Source organism: Saccopteryx leptura, chromosome 1, assembly GCF_036850995.1.
Source record: "Saccopteryx leptura isolate mSacLep1 chromosome 1, mSacLep1_pri_phased_curated, whole genome shotgun sequence".
NCBI lineage: Eukaryota > Metazoa > Chordata > Mammalia > Chiroptera > Emballonuridae > Saccopteryx > Saccopteryx leptura.
The window spans coordinates 296,549,622-296,562,766 of NC_089503.1; the positions used below are offsets into that span (position 1 = coordinate 296,549,622).

General features: G+C 39.8%; 1 non-coding gene across 1 annotated transcript; it reads left to right on the forward strand.

Annotated features, from left to right (window-relative positions):
* Positions 1-12,669: 12,669 nt before the first annotated feature.
* TRNAS-ACU (transfer RNA serine (anticodon ACU)) lies at positions 12,670-12,745 on the forward strand. The gene has a single exon. It is a non-coding gene; the product is annotated as a tRNA-Ser (tRNA).
* Positions 12,746-13,145: the final 400 nt, after the last annotated feature.

Consider the following 13,145-nt stretch of genomic DNA (forward strand, 5'->3'; position numbering starts at 1 on the left):
AGTACATTGTTTCATCTATAGCAGGTGTCCCCAAACTACGGCCCGCAGGCCGCAATGCGGCCCCCTGAGGCCATTTATCCAGCCCCCACTGCACTTCTGGAAGGGGCACCTCTTTCATTGGTGGTCAGTGAGAGGACCACTGTATTTGGAAGCCCTCCAATGGTCTGAGGGACAGTGAACTGGCCCCCTGTGTAAAAAGTTTGGAGACCCCTGAATAGGAAGCGCTCTACATGTTGAATGATATGAATATAAACATGTTATGTGTACACTTGTCTGTCTATCTATCTATTTATCTATTATCTATCTATCTATCTATCTATCTATCTATATATCTATTTAATTTTTGCTAAAGCTCATATCACGTAAGAGTGCACTTACTTTAATTTCAGTTGAAGACCATCCCATAATTCCTATGTCAAATAACTGATTTTTTATTTACTACCATATAACTGCAAAACTAATTAATTTGTTATTATAGTCCTTTGAACTTGAAGATGTTTTAAATAGAGCGGATTAAATGCCTCTGTGGGTTTGATGAAAATAACTTTTTAACTAAAACGATTACATTGAGACCTGACCAGTTGACTCAGTCAGTTAGAGCGTTGTCCAGAAACACCAAGGTTGGAAGTTCGATCCAGTCAGGGAACTTATGGGAAATGACTGATTAATACACAACTAAGTGGAACAACAAATAAATGCTTCTCTCTCTCTCTAAAATCATTCAATAAATGTAAAAAAAATTATTACATTGAGCTTATTTTCATTACACTAAAACAGGACTCCCCTATCTTCTTATAGTGAAATTTTGGCATTGAAGAACAGTTGAAGATGACACATGCATATTGGAAAGCTAAATAAGGAAGGAGAGAGGAAGTGGGGTATGGGAGAGAGCATGTTAGTGTCTCATACATACTTCTTAGGTATGGTTTTACCCTCCCTATACATACTTCTTAGGTATTTCAGGCAGGATTTAGAATTGAGATGAACTAATTAGAAATGTCATCTTCTGGTAATTGTTTGTGCCTTATAATTTATTATTTTTTTTTATTTTATTTATTTTTTTAGCAAGAGAGACAGGGACCAAAAGAGAGACAGACAGAGGGACAGATAGGGACAGACAGGCAGGATGGGAGAGAGATGAAAAGCATCAATTTTTTATTGTGGCACCTTAGTTGTTCATTGATTGCTTTCTCATATGTGCCTTGACTGGGGGCTACAGCAGAGTCAAGCCAGTGACTTTGGGCTTTAAGCCAATGACCTTTGGGCTTTAAGCCAATGACCTCAGGCTTCAAGCCAGTCACCTTTGGGCTTAAGCCAATGACCTCAGGCTTCAAGCCAGTGACCTTTGGGCTCAAGCCAATGACCTTAGGCTTCAAGCCAGTGACCTTTGGGCTCAAGCCAGCAACCATGGGTGATCCCACACTCAAGCCAGAGACTCCGCGCTCAAGGTGGTGAGCCCACACTCAAGCCAGATGAGCCCGTGCTCAAGCCGGCAACCTTGGGTATTAGAACCTGGGTCCTCTGCATCCCAATCTGATGCTCTATCCACTGTGCCACCACCTGATCAGTCTGTGCCTTATAATTTAAATACCCAAGTCCGTGATTTCCAAAGTCTTATCATTATGCACTATCATTACCGTGTTTACAAGACTTGTGTATTTCCTGTGATAGTATCGATTTGATTTTTAAATCAACTTTTTTAACATTAATATTTTGGGAAAAGGGGCTTTCTATCATATCCTAAAATTGAGACAGGCATTACTTGCTGAACATTGAATGTACCTATAAATCTAATGAAACAAAGAAAATATTAGAAAAGTGAAAAAACCTCTTTCTTGATTTTTAAGCATGAGGCATTCTCCCTGTTTGGAGTGCTGCTACTAGAAGACCAGCAGAAAGCAAGAGTTTTCCCTGGATGTAATCAGAAAGAAAGAAAGAAATTTTAAGAGTAATAACTTTTTCCCTGTATAATTTAATATATTTCAATGACTGTCTGAGCAATCTCCTAAAATTATCTTCTATAACATACATCATCCCACACATTGCAAAGCATTTTATTGGAGGAGACACTTATCATGATTTTGACATTTGCTGCACACCCAAGTTTTTTGTTAGACATATCTGACATAAAATTGGAAGAAGTAGTTTTCCATGCACTTTAGATATTTCAATTTAATGTGTCTGGGAGAGATTTTCCAGTTAAAAACACAATGTCTTGTCCTCCTTCTACCTCTAAAAAGGAAAGAAAGAGTCATATCACCAAAGTCAATGGGGACAAGGGACCAATGTCCCATCGTAGTTCTGATACTGCTTACCGTTTTTGGAGAAAGTCTTACACAGAGGCAGGTACCATCTCTTGGGGGAAGGGTGGGAGTGGTTAGATTGACTCCTCCCAAAGTTCAGCTCACAATGTTTATCATGTTTCTGCCCTTGAACACTCTCCTTCCTAGAGGTCTTCCAACTGTCTTCTGTTGCTGTTAGTGTATTCTCCCAATAGGACCTGGTAGTACTCCTTGATGCTACTCAGGTCTCTCATCTCTCCCTGAAGTTTATAGATACTTCAAGTTAAGGGCTGCAGACATTCACTTGATAAAGGATCACAGATTAACTGCAACCACATGCTTATAGCGGAGTTGTATTAAATGAGTATTGAACTTGCATGAGAGGGGGTACAAACTGTAAATATTCCAAAATCGCCATGTTTGGTCTCTATCGAGGCCTCTAACATGTAGAAAGCACCTACTATGTGTTAGAGCACTTACTGGTCTAAGTTGCTCTATAATTGTTAACTCATTTCAATTTTATCCCAGTCTTGTGAGAACCTGGTCTGTGATTGTAAAGCACTGTACTTTATTATTTTATCTCTCAGTCTTACACTAATCCTGGAAGACAGTATTATTTCCATTGTTGTGACCACTCCTCAGAAACAGGAAGGTTTTGGTAGGTATGTCAAGACTGATGATGCTGCACACACATGAAGAGGGTATTGAAAGGGTTATAACTCACGTAATGAGGCTTTCTGGGGAGATCAGGGTGGCTCCTAAACATTAAAAAATGACATGAAAGAAGGCAAAGAAATGACAGTGGCTTGATGTGTGTGTGTGTGTGTGTGTGTGTGTGTGTGTGTGTGTGTGTGAGAGAGAGAGAGAGAGAGAGAGAGAGAGAGAGAGAGAGAGAGAGAGAGAAAGAGATATCTGGGTGAGGGTTCCCACACATGGTTTGAACTTCTCATCAGTACAAAGGGAGGGAGCACTTAGGCTTTCCTATCAGTTTTCCCCAACGTGGGCCAGAAGGGGCAAGAGGGAGGGGTGAGGCTTAAAAACTGTCAGTAGTCTAACATCAAATAATGGAGCTCAATTCTTTATTACACCCATTTTACCAATGAAGACACTGAGATTCTATGATATTATGCTTTGAAGTAGGCATGCTCAGTCCTTCTGTGTACTTGAGTCCAGATTGTTCTGTGATCACGTACTGGGTACTGATCCTCAAAATGCACACCCTGATCATCGAAGAGGAGTGAGAAACAGAGGAAAGCCAAAACACCCAACTATACCGGGAGACTAGAAAAACAGTGTACGGTACGAGGAGTATGACCTTTGGAAACAGACAGATTCAGTTATTATTTGGCTTTGTCACTTACCAGCTGTGTGATCTTGAGCAATTGACTTAGCCTTGGTGAGTCTTACTGGTACAGAACAGCTCCAGTGACATGGAACTTTACTAGGTGTCCATTTTATTTTGGGGAGGTCTGTTGGAAAATTCTTTCTTAAACAATGGCACGTATCTGAACACAGGCATATCAAGGGAGGTTATCAGGAATTCTAAAGTATAAAGACATAACTGGCCATCTGGAAAAACTATTACAGAGGACTTTGGCAAGTAAAGATTAAATCCAGGGACAGTAGGTCAAGTGCCTTAACACTTGGCAAAATGAAGGAATTCCTCAGCCTTTTTGGGAATCCAAAGGACACCAGAAATCACCCCAAGCAAGAAGATTGAAGTACATTTGACATTCATTGATTACTAGCAATAGCTTCAGTACAATGCTGGTATTTGCTACTCAAATGTTGCTTCAATCCTGTCCCAGGAGAGCTGAATTCTCAGGATGGCTCTACATTTTACAAGCCCCTAAATAAATACCTATTTTTAAATTTTAGGATTCTAAGGTTTTTTATTAATTCACATAAATATGTAGATGGATACATATACATATGTATATATAAACACATATACACCCTATAAATTTTAATTGGTTCAAAGCATACGATAGAATAGTGTAATACTATTGATTTTAATTTTTTTTTAAATTACAGTTGACAGTCAAGTTACATGAGTTTCAGGTGTACTGCATAGTGGTTAACCATTTATATAACTTACGAAGTGATCCTCCGATACATCTAGAATGCCTCTTTTAAAATTGTTCTGTCAAAAGTTCCTGGGCTGACTCTCATTGATCCAAATTGAGTCATGTGCCCACATACCCAGTTATAAACAAATCACTATTTTAGGCCTGAGTGACTCATCTGTGCACCCTTGGTAAATTGCGGTCAGCTCATCTGAGCTTGCACGGAGTTACTAAAAGAATGAGGAATGCAGGGCAGGCAAAATAGCATATGTTTATTACAAGTCTCTAAAAAGTGACATCACTCTTACATTTTTCATATAGTTCTAACTGTATAGGGACTTAGGTTCAGCCCCAAGGATAGCATTCAGTTAGACTGTGATGGGAAAGAAGACCCTAGGTGTGTGCAATGTTCTGTTTGTGTCCCTCTCCCCCAGTTACTACTATTACTTCAACTACCGGTCATATTAGGTGTTCAATAAATGCAGGGGAGATAGGGCCCAAAGCACAGGCTTCCACAGAGACACTGGGACTTCAAGTAAGTTACATTACTGTTTAGTACCAGCATATAGTGCAGCGATTTTCAACTTTTTTCATCTTATGGCACGCATAAACTAATTATTAAAATTCTGTGGCACCGGCCCTGGCCGGTTGACTCAGCGGTAGAGCGTCGGCCTGGCGTGCGGGAGATCCGGGTTCGATACCCCGCCAGGGCACACAGGAGAAGCACCCATTTGCTTCTCCACCCCCCCCCCCCCTTCCTCTCTGTCTCTCTCTTCCCTCCCGCAGCCAATGCTCCATTGGAGCAAAGATGACCCGGGCGCTGGGGATGGCTCCTTGGCCTCTGCCCCAGGCGCTAGAGTGGCTCTGGTCGCTGCAGAGCGACGCCACGGAGGGGCAGAGCATCGCCCCTTGGTGGGCAGAGCGTCGCCCCTGGTGGGCGTGCCGGGTGGATCCCGGTCGGGCGCATGCGGGAGTCTGTCTGGCTGTCTCTCCCCATTTCCAGCTTCAGAAAAATACAAAAATACAAAAAAAAAAAAAAAATTCTGTGGCACCAAAAAAGGTATTATATTTTTTACTGACATGACAGAATAAAATAGGTATAATTTTGATTTAGTCACACTGGATGGTCTGCAGGCTGTGGATTCAGACCTCCCAGAACCCATGTATGCTTTTTCTGTGACAGAGAAAACTGCTATTAACGATATCTTCAGAATTGTTTTCTTTTTATCAGAGGTCGTGGGTATTTCTGATAAGAATAGTAGTAGTCACTGTTTAATGTATCCTTACACATGAACTTTTGGAACATTGCCTATTGATAAGATGGAAACTGTCTATGAATTTGGGAGTGTGTGCCACCAGTAAGCTGACTAGACATGCTTTATTGGTTATAAATCAACAGCCTTTTGTTTTCCTATCCCCATGTTGGACCGGCACACACTCCCCTGCTTTAAACCACGCAAGTACAGATCCAGAAGTCTTCTCTCTCCATTTCTTGCCATAACATCAAACAGATAAAATTTTAACTGGAAGTAAGGTGGAGATAAAGATAGAATTTATCAACTAAAGGGAAAATAAGGTGCTCTATCTATCTATCATCTATGTGTCATGTATCTATTATCTACCTACCTACCTATCTATATTATATAGTGTATGTACTATATAAAATAGTATATTTTAATACTATATAAAATTGTATATTATATGTATATATATATAATTTTCTTCTCCTCTAAGTTTTAAATTGGGTGTATATCTGTGATCTTAACCAATTTATCTTGCCATTTCTGATGCATGTCTAAGAACTTATGGGGAAATCCAGTTACTAATATAAAGGCAATATAAAGTGCTTAATGGAAAAAAAATAAAGTGCTTGACTATCAGTATTCTCATAAAAAACTTTTATAAAGTTTATGATACTTCATTTATTTCTCAATGTTTGAGGAGTACAGAGGAAGCTTACTACACAAGGTTTTTCTATTTTGGTTTAGAGATGTGATTTAATTTACTATGCATCATTTCCAAGCTTCTTGATCTTCTGGATTCCAGACCACCCTTAAACTAGTTGTGAATATATATCAGGCCTAACATATGGCCTGGGTATGCTAATAATTTGGTACTCCTCAAACTGATATTATTTAAAATTGTATTCAAGTCCTCACTCAAGTCTTCAGATGAGAACTCAGCCCTGGCTGACCCTTGGTTGCAGCTTTGTGGAGATCATGCAGCAGAGGACCAAGCTAAGTCATGCCTGATACCTGACCCATGGATAGATTATGACAAGAACTGAGCAAGGAAGGTTGCATATACTACTGAGCCAAAGCTCCAGTGTTAACTAGAACCATCTCCTTATAAGGTAGTTTGGCAACCAGCTGTGGTACCTGATCATACCCTTCTGAGACCTTACTTAACACCTGTACTGGTTAGAATCCTTTGGACTATAGGCAACAGAAACCCAATATTTATGAGCTTATGTAAAAATGGGGTTTATTGGCCGACATCCCTGAGGATCTAAGGGCTTATCAAGCACCCTCAAACTCAGATCTACTAACAAGAACCTTGATTGACCCTTTTGGAAATATATGCCAATATTAGGATCAATAACTGTGTCTATATGGATAAGTTCTCTGAGTGGTTTGCTTGAGTTGCATGTATATTCCTGTAGCGAGTAAGCGGGGCCCATCATGAATTGTGTGAGAACAGTGTTATTCTTCCTGACACCCAAGGCCTCTGCAGCCTCCCGGACCTCACAGGGGAGCCTCCCTCTGTAAACAGGGAAGTACCCCATGCAGCACAGGTGAACTTCTTAACTGTATGGATCTCAGGCACATAATATGGGTTAGACCAGTGTCAGATTAGCAAGTGTTAGAAACTATGAATTTTCTCTTAAAAGAATCACTAGAATCACTCCTTTTAATACCACACCAGCATTCCATTTCTTCATGTATGCAAGATCTGTCTTAGCAGTTTTCTTTCTTCCTACCTGGTATAAGTGCAGCTTCTATTTTTATGGAGTGAGTAGTCAGTCAGTTGATGTTTGGATCACTGAAATGCCCGTGTTACCAGATGACCCAATAGGTACTGGTTATGTGATACCTTTTGCCTGTGTCAGCTCACATCCAAGGTTATTTAAAGCCAAGAGGCCTTTTTTCTAAGTATAAAAATTCATATAAATGGACATTGCAGAGTTCCAATATTTCCTAAATTTTAACTGGGGAAGATATTTTGCTTTTGTGTATTACCTATACTGTTTTTGATTTACTATTTTTCTTTCATCAACTTTAAACCTACTCTTTTTTTTTAAGACTTAGACTCATTCTACGCCTTTTAATAGCCATATTAAATTTTTCCCAAACACATTAAAATAAAGACATAAATTTTAAAGTGAAGCACCTAAAATTATGTTAGTATCAGTAGGAACAGTTAAAATAGTTAAAATTTGCTGAGCTCCTTCCATACGCCAGGTACTTTTCTAAGGCCTTTACATATAATAATTTATATAATTCTCATAATAACCCAGGAATTGTGGTTATTCCTATTTTTCCTAAAGGAAAACTGAGGCACAGAGAAGTTAAGTAACTCAGTCCATTTACTCAGCTTGTAATGGCAAAGCAGGAATCTGGGTACAGGTAGAGCCCAGAGTCTACATTACTAACCACGCTTCAAAAAACCCATGTCATGTGTTCTTCCCTTTGGAAACCATTTTACCTGATAGGTTACCAGGTAAACTTTACCCAAGAGGAAATATTTACATCATCGGTTGATTTTAATTATATCTAGCTATTTAGCTCCTATGGTATGTACACCAGAGTTGAAAAACAGACAACATGCTTCATACCCTTAAAAGCAGGGGTCCCCAAACTTTTTACACAGGGGGCCAGTTCACTGTCCCTCAGACTGTTGGAGGGCCGGACTATAAAAAAAACTATGAACAAATCCCTGTGCACACTGCACATATCTTATTTTAAAGTAAAAAAACAAAATGGGAACAAATACAATATTTAAAATAAAGAACAAGTAAATTTAAATCAACAAACTGACCAGTATTTCAATGGGAACTATGGGCCTGCTTTTGGCTAATGAGATGGTCAATGTCCGGTTCCATATTTGCCACTGCTAGCCGTAACAAGTGATATGACGCATTCCCGGAGCTGTGACGCATGCGTCCCGCGTCACCGGAAGTAGTACTGTACGTGAGCGACGCCGGGCTTTGCGGCACCGCCACATACAGTACTTCTAACATCCTGTGCTCCTCTCACTGATCAGCAATGAAAGAGGTGCCCCTTCTGAAAGTGCGGCGGGCCGGATAAATGGCCTCAGGGGGCCGCATGTGGCCCGTGGGCCGTAGTTTGGGGACCCCTGCTTAAAAGGATTATATTCCAATATGAATAGGGGCCATGGAGACTATCTAGTCTAGCATTTTTATTTATAGAAGACCTAAGAACATTTTCCAAAAAATTCAGTATTGTGTGTGTGTGGGGGGGGGGGGCATGAAGGGTGAAAGATGAGAAGCTCAACTCATAGTTGCATCACTTTAGTTATTCATTGACTGCTCTTCATACGTGCCTTGACGGGAGAGGTGGGGGACAGGGCTCTAGCCGAGCCAGTGACCCCTTGCTCAAGCCAGCGACCTTGGGCTTTAAGCCAGAAACCTTTGGGTTCAAGCCAACGAACTTAGGATCATGTTGATGATCCCACAACCCCACACTCAAGCTGGTGAACCTGAGCCCACGCCCAAGCCGGTGACCTTAGGGTTTTGAAGTTGGGTCCTCAGCATGAAATTTGTCCAGTGAGCAGAGATGTGCTCATTCATCACTTCATAAGTCTTTTCTTCCTTTTCCTGATGCTTGTGCTCATTCAAACACATGTATGAAAAGAAGGATGATTCCTAGGGTGAATAATTTATGCATATCTGAGTGTTCTCTCTGATCCAGAGTTATTATTAACAAGAACAGTTGCCATGTAGTCTCATTCAGATCTCCGATTTCTCTAATTGTATAATGAATAATACATATTCTAACCAGCATCTTATAAAATATTGCTTCCAACCACATACAAACTTCTCTCCAAGAGAAATTCTAGTAATCATGGATTATTTGATCTCTTTATAATCCTAGAGATTAAAAAAACTTTTTATTAAACGGTAATATATATATTATAATCTGCAATATTTTAACAGTGCATCCCTGAATTTTCATAAACTGAATGCACCCTTATTTCCAGTACCCAGATCAAGAAATACTGCCAACACCACAGAAGTCCTGCTGCCTGTTCCTCTTCAGTCATCATCCCTACTTCCCTCCCCATCAGGGCTAACCATTGTCCTGATTTCTAACAATATTGATTAGTTTTGTCTATTTTAATACTTTATATAAAGGGAACAATACCATATGCTCTCTTTTGTGTTTGGCTTCTCTGCCCAACATTATGTTTCTTCGATTCCTCCATATTGCTGTGGTAGTTATAAATTACTCATTCACATTTCTGCATAAGATTTCATTGTGTGACTATATCACAATTATTTATCCATTATGCTATTGATGGGCATTTGGGAAATTTCCACTCTGGGGCTACTAGAGTGCTGCTATAGACAGGCTAGTTTACGTCTTTTGGTGAATATGTGTATGCATTTCTGTGGGTATACAAATAAGGGTAGAATTATTGGGTATGAAAGGCTACTCACATTCAACTTTAGTACCAAACAGTTTTCCAAGAGGTTGTACCAATTCACACTCCCCCAGTGGTGTACATGGATTCAGGTTGCTCTGCATATGTTTGCCAAGTCCTGGTATTTTCCATCTTTTTTGTTTTAGCCATTCTGATGGATAAGTAGTACATCACATTATAGTTATCGTTTGCAGTTCCCTAATGACTTATGAAGATGGATGTTTTTTCATGGGCTTATTGGCTATTTAAATGTCTTTTCTTTTTTGGCAAGTCTTCTGAACATTGTTTTATTGTCCTTATTGATTTGTAGAAGTTCTTTATATATTCTTGACAAGAGTCATTTGTCTAGCATAATAATTGCAAATATCTTCTCTAACTTCATGGGTGCTTTTGCATTCTTAATCATGTCTTTTGATAAATAAAGTTCTCAATTTTAACATAGTCTGTTAATAATCAGTGAAAAGGGAAGCCAGGTTCTGAGTAGATACTAACAAAATAGTGCCATAGGTTTGTGTTGAGTTTCAAATGTTAGTATCAAGGTTAAAGAATTGCATTCAACTACTGAACCTCTTATCTATTTGGCTCTATAAGTTATGGCTTGGTTTTATCATTGGCACATAACTGTAAAGTCTTTTGCTGTTCTTTGGGAAGACCTGTATAAAAAAAGAACATTTCTCCAGAGAAAATAAAATAAATTTACTTCCTGGAGAATTAACTTTTCTCTATGAAAACTCTCAGTCATTTTTTATACTTTTCTGTTACTCTTGGTCAATAGTAAACCTCAGATACTGTGTAATATTTACTCTATTTGCCAAAAATCTTGGTAGTGTGTCTTCCCATGGTAAGTATTTCATAAAGTATTGGTGCAGTACAGGCACTTTATCATTTTATTATTATTGTTGTTATTCTCATAACAATACCATGATATTGACCTGGCAGGAACTATTTCCCAATTTTTGAAGATGAGGGTACTATGGTTTAGAGAGAGAATGATTTGCTACTAAAAAGCATCAGATGAAAGCCGTTTGTACTAAATGGGTGCTTTTTAATTTAGGTCAAACGGATTCTGAAAAAAAGTTAAGTAAACATTTTGAGTTTTCTTTCCAATTTGATGGTTAGGAGATGACTCCAAAAAAAAAAAAATCAGTAAGGTGATTACTAATTTACCCAAATGTGAACAGATCCCAAGACACACTTGTTGGTTATTGGATTCTACCCAGAAAGCAAAAATTCAAGGATCTTTCAAAAGTAACTTGAAGTATCACCCTGTGAATTGATCTCTGTTATTGATGAGAAGTGACCTGAACTTGTGGCCCCTAAAATATCACTGAGGATAGTTCTCAAGGCAACTACCCTCGAGATTTTGTTTTGAAAAGAGGGATCACCTTATCTTATTGTCAGACTTTATAACATTAGAGCCAAGAAAAGCACATGGGAGGCAACAAACCACAAAAAGTATGTGGATTTTATTAGCGTGCCTTGTTTATTACACCTTGATCAATCTTTTATATTAGTAAATCAACATTTCCTTGTAACCTCTTTAAAAAAATCCTATTTAATGAGTCAGATTGACTTTTTTTTTTAAAGAAAACACTTTATTGATGTATGATTGACATGTAAGAAGCTGTGAATATTTAATATGTACAAAAGAATGTTTGGGCAGACCAACTGGTTTTAGAGGAATATCACAGGGAACAATGAATAAAACAAATACAATAGTTGTACCACAATGACAAATGAAAAGGGGAATTCTTCATTGAGGATTACTAGTCTTACCTTTGACCAGTTCCTGGTCTTAACTTTGTTCCTTGTGACTGGTCTGGTGGACCAGTCCAAGATTTTCTAAGTAAGTACCCAGTGTCTCCTTCCTTTGTTTAACCATTATCTAATACTAGCAACTTGTTATTAAATAATCCAAACACTAAGTACCACCCCCACACAGCTGGCGTATAGAAATGAGAGGGCTGAAGCTAAGAGGGATGAAGTATGCGGTCAGGTAGTTTGTATCCTTTCAAGTATTTTAATAATGCTTATTATACACCCAGTGTTTTTCCCCAACACAATATGCCTTTTTTTTTTCTTTTTTGTATTTTTCCGAAGTCAGAAACGGGGAGGCAGTCAGACAGACTCCCACATGCGCCCGACCGGGATCCACCCAGCATGCTCACCAGGGGGCAATGCTCTGCCCATCCGGGGCATTGCTCTGTTGCGACCAGAGCCACTCTAGCATCTGAGGCAGAGGCCACAGAGCCATCCTCAGCACCTGGGCCAACTTTGCTCCAATGGAGCCTTGGCTGCGAGAGGGGAAGAGAGAGACAGAGAGGAAGAAGAGGGGGAGGGGTGGAGGAGCAGACGGGTGCTTCTCCTGTGTGCCCTGGCCAGGAATCGAACCCGGGACTCCTGCACACCAGGCCGACGCTCCACCACTGAGCAAACCGGCCAGGGCCCACAATATGCCTTTTATATGCAACATGAATTTCCTTTGAATCCCTTTTTTTGTGTTTTCAGTAGTTTCCAGTCTTATTTTTTAAAGTGAAAAGTTACTTTTCTATACAGGAAAATCAACAGGAGACTTTTGCAAGAAAGAAGGAAAGGCAATAAGGAGTCTGTTCTCATTCTGTCAATAGAAAATTTTTTTAAAAAAAATTAAAGTTATGGCCCTGGGTGGTTAGCTCAGTGGTAGAGCATCGGCCCACTGTGTGGAAGTCCCAGGTTCAATTCCTGGTCAGGGCACACAGGAGAAGTACCCATCTGCTTCTCCACCCTTCCCCTTCTCCTTTTTCTCTATTTCTCTCTAACCTTCCTGCAAGCCAAGGCTCCATGGAAACAAAATTGGCCCAGGCACTGAGCTCCGGTTGCAGCAGTGCAATGCCCCAGATGGGCAGAGCATTGCCCCGTGGTGGCCATACTGGGTGGTTTCCAGTCGGGCCCATGCAGGAGTCTGTCTGTCTGCCCCCCCCCCACCCGCTGCTCACTTCAGAAAAATACAAAAAAATAAAAAATAAAAAAACCAAAAACCATAGTTACCCTGATTAGCCAATTATTTTTCCAAGAATTGTATCGGCCCTGGACAGTTGGCTCAGTGGTACAGTGTTGGCCCGGCGTGTGGATGTCCTGGGTTAGATTCTCAGTC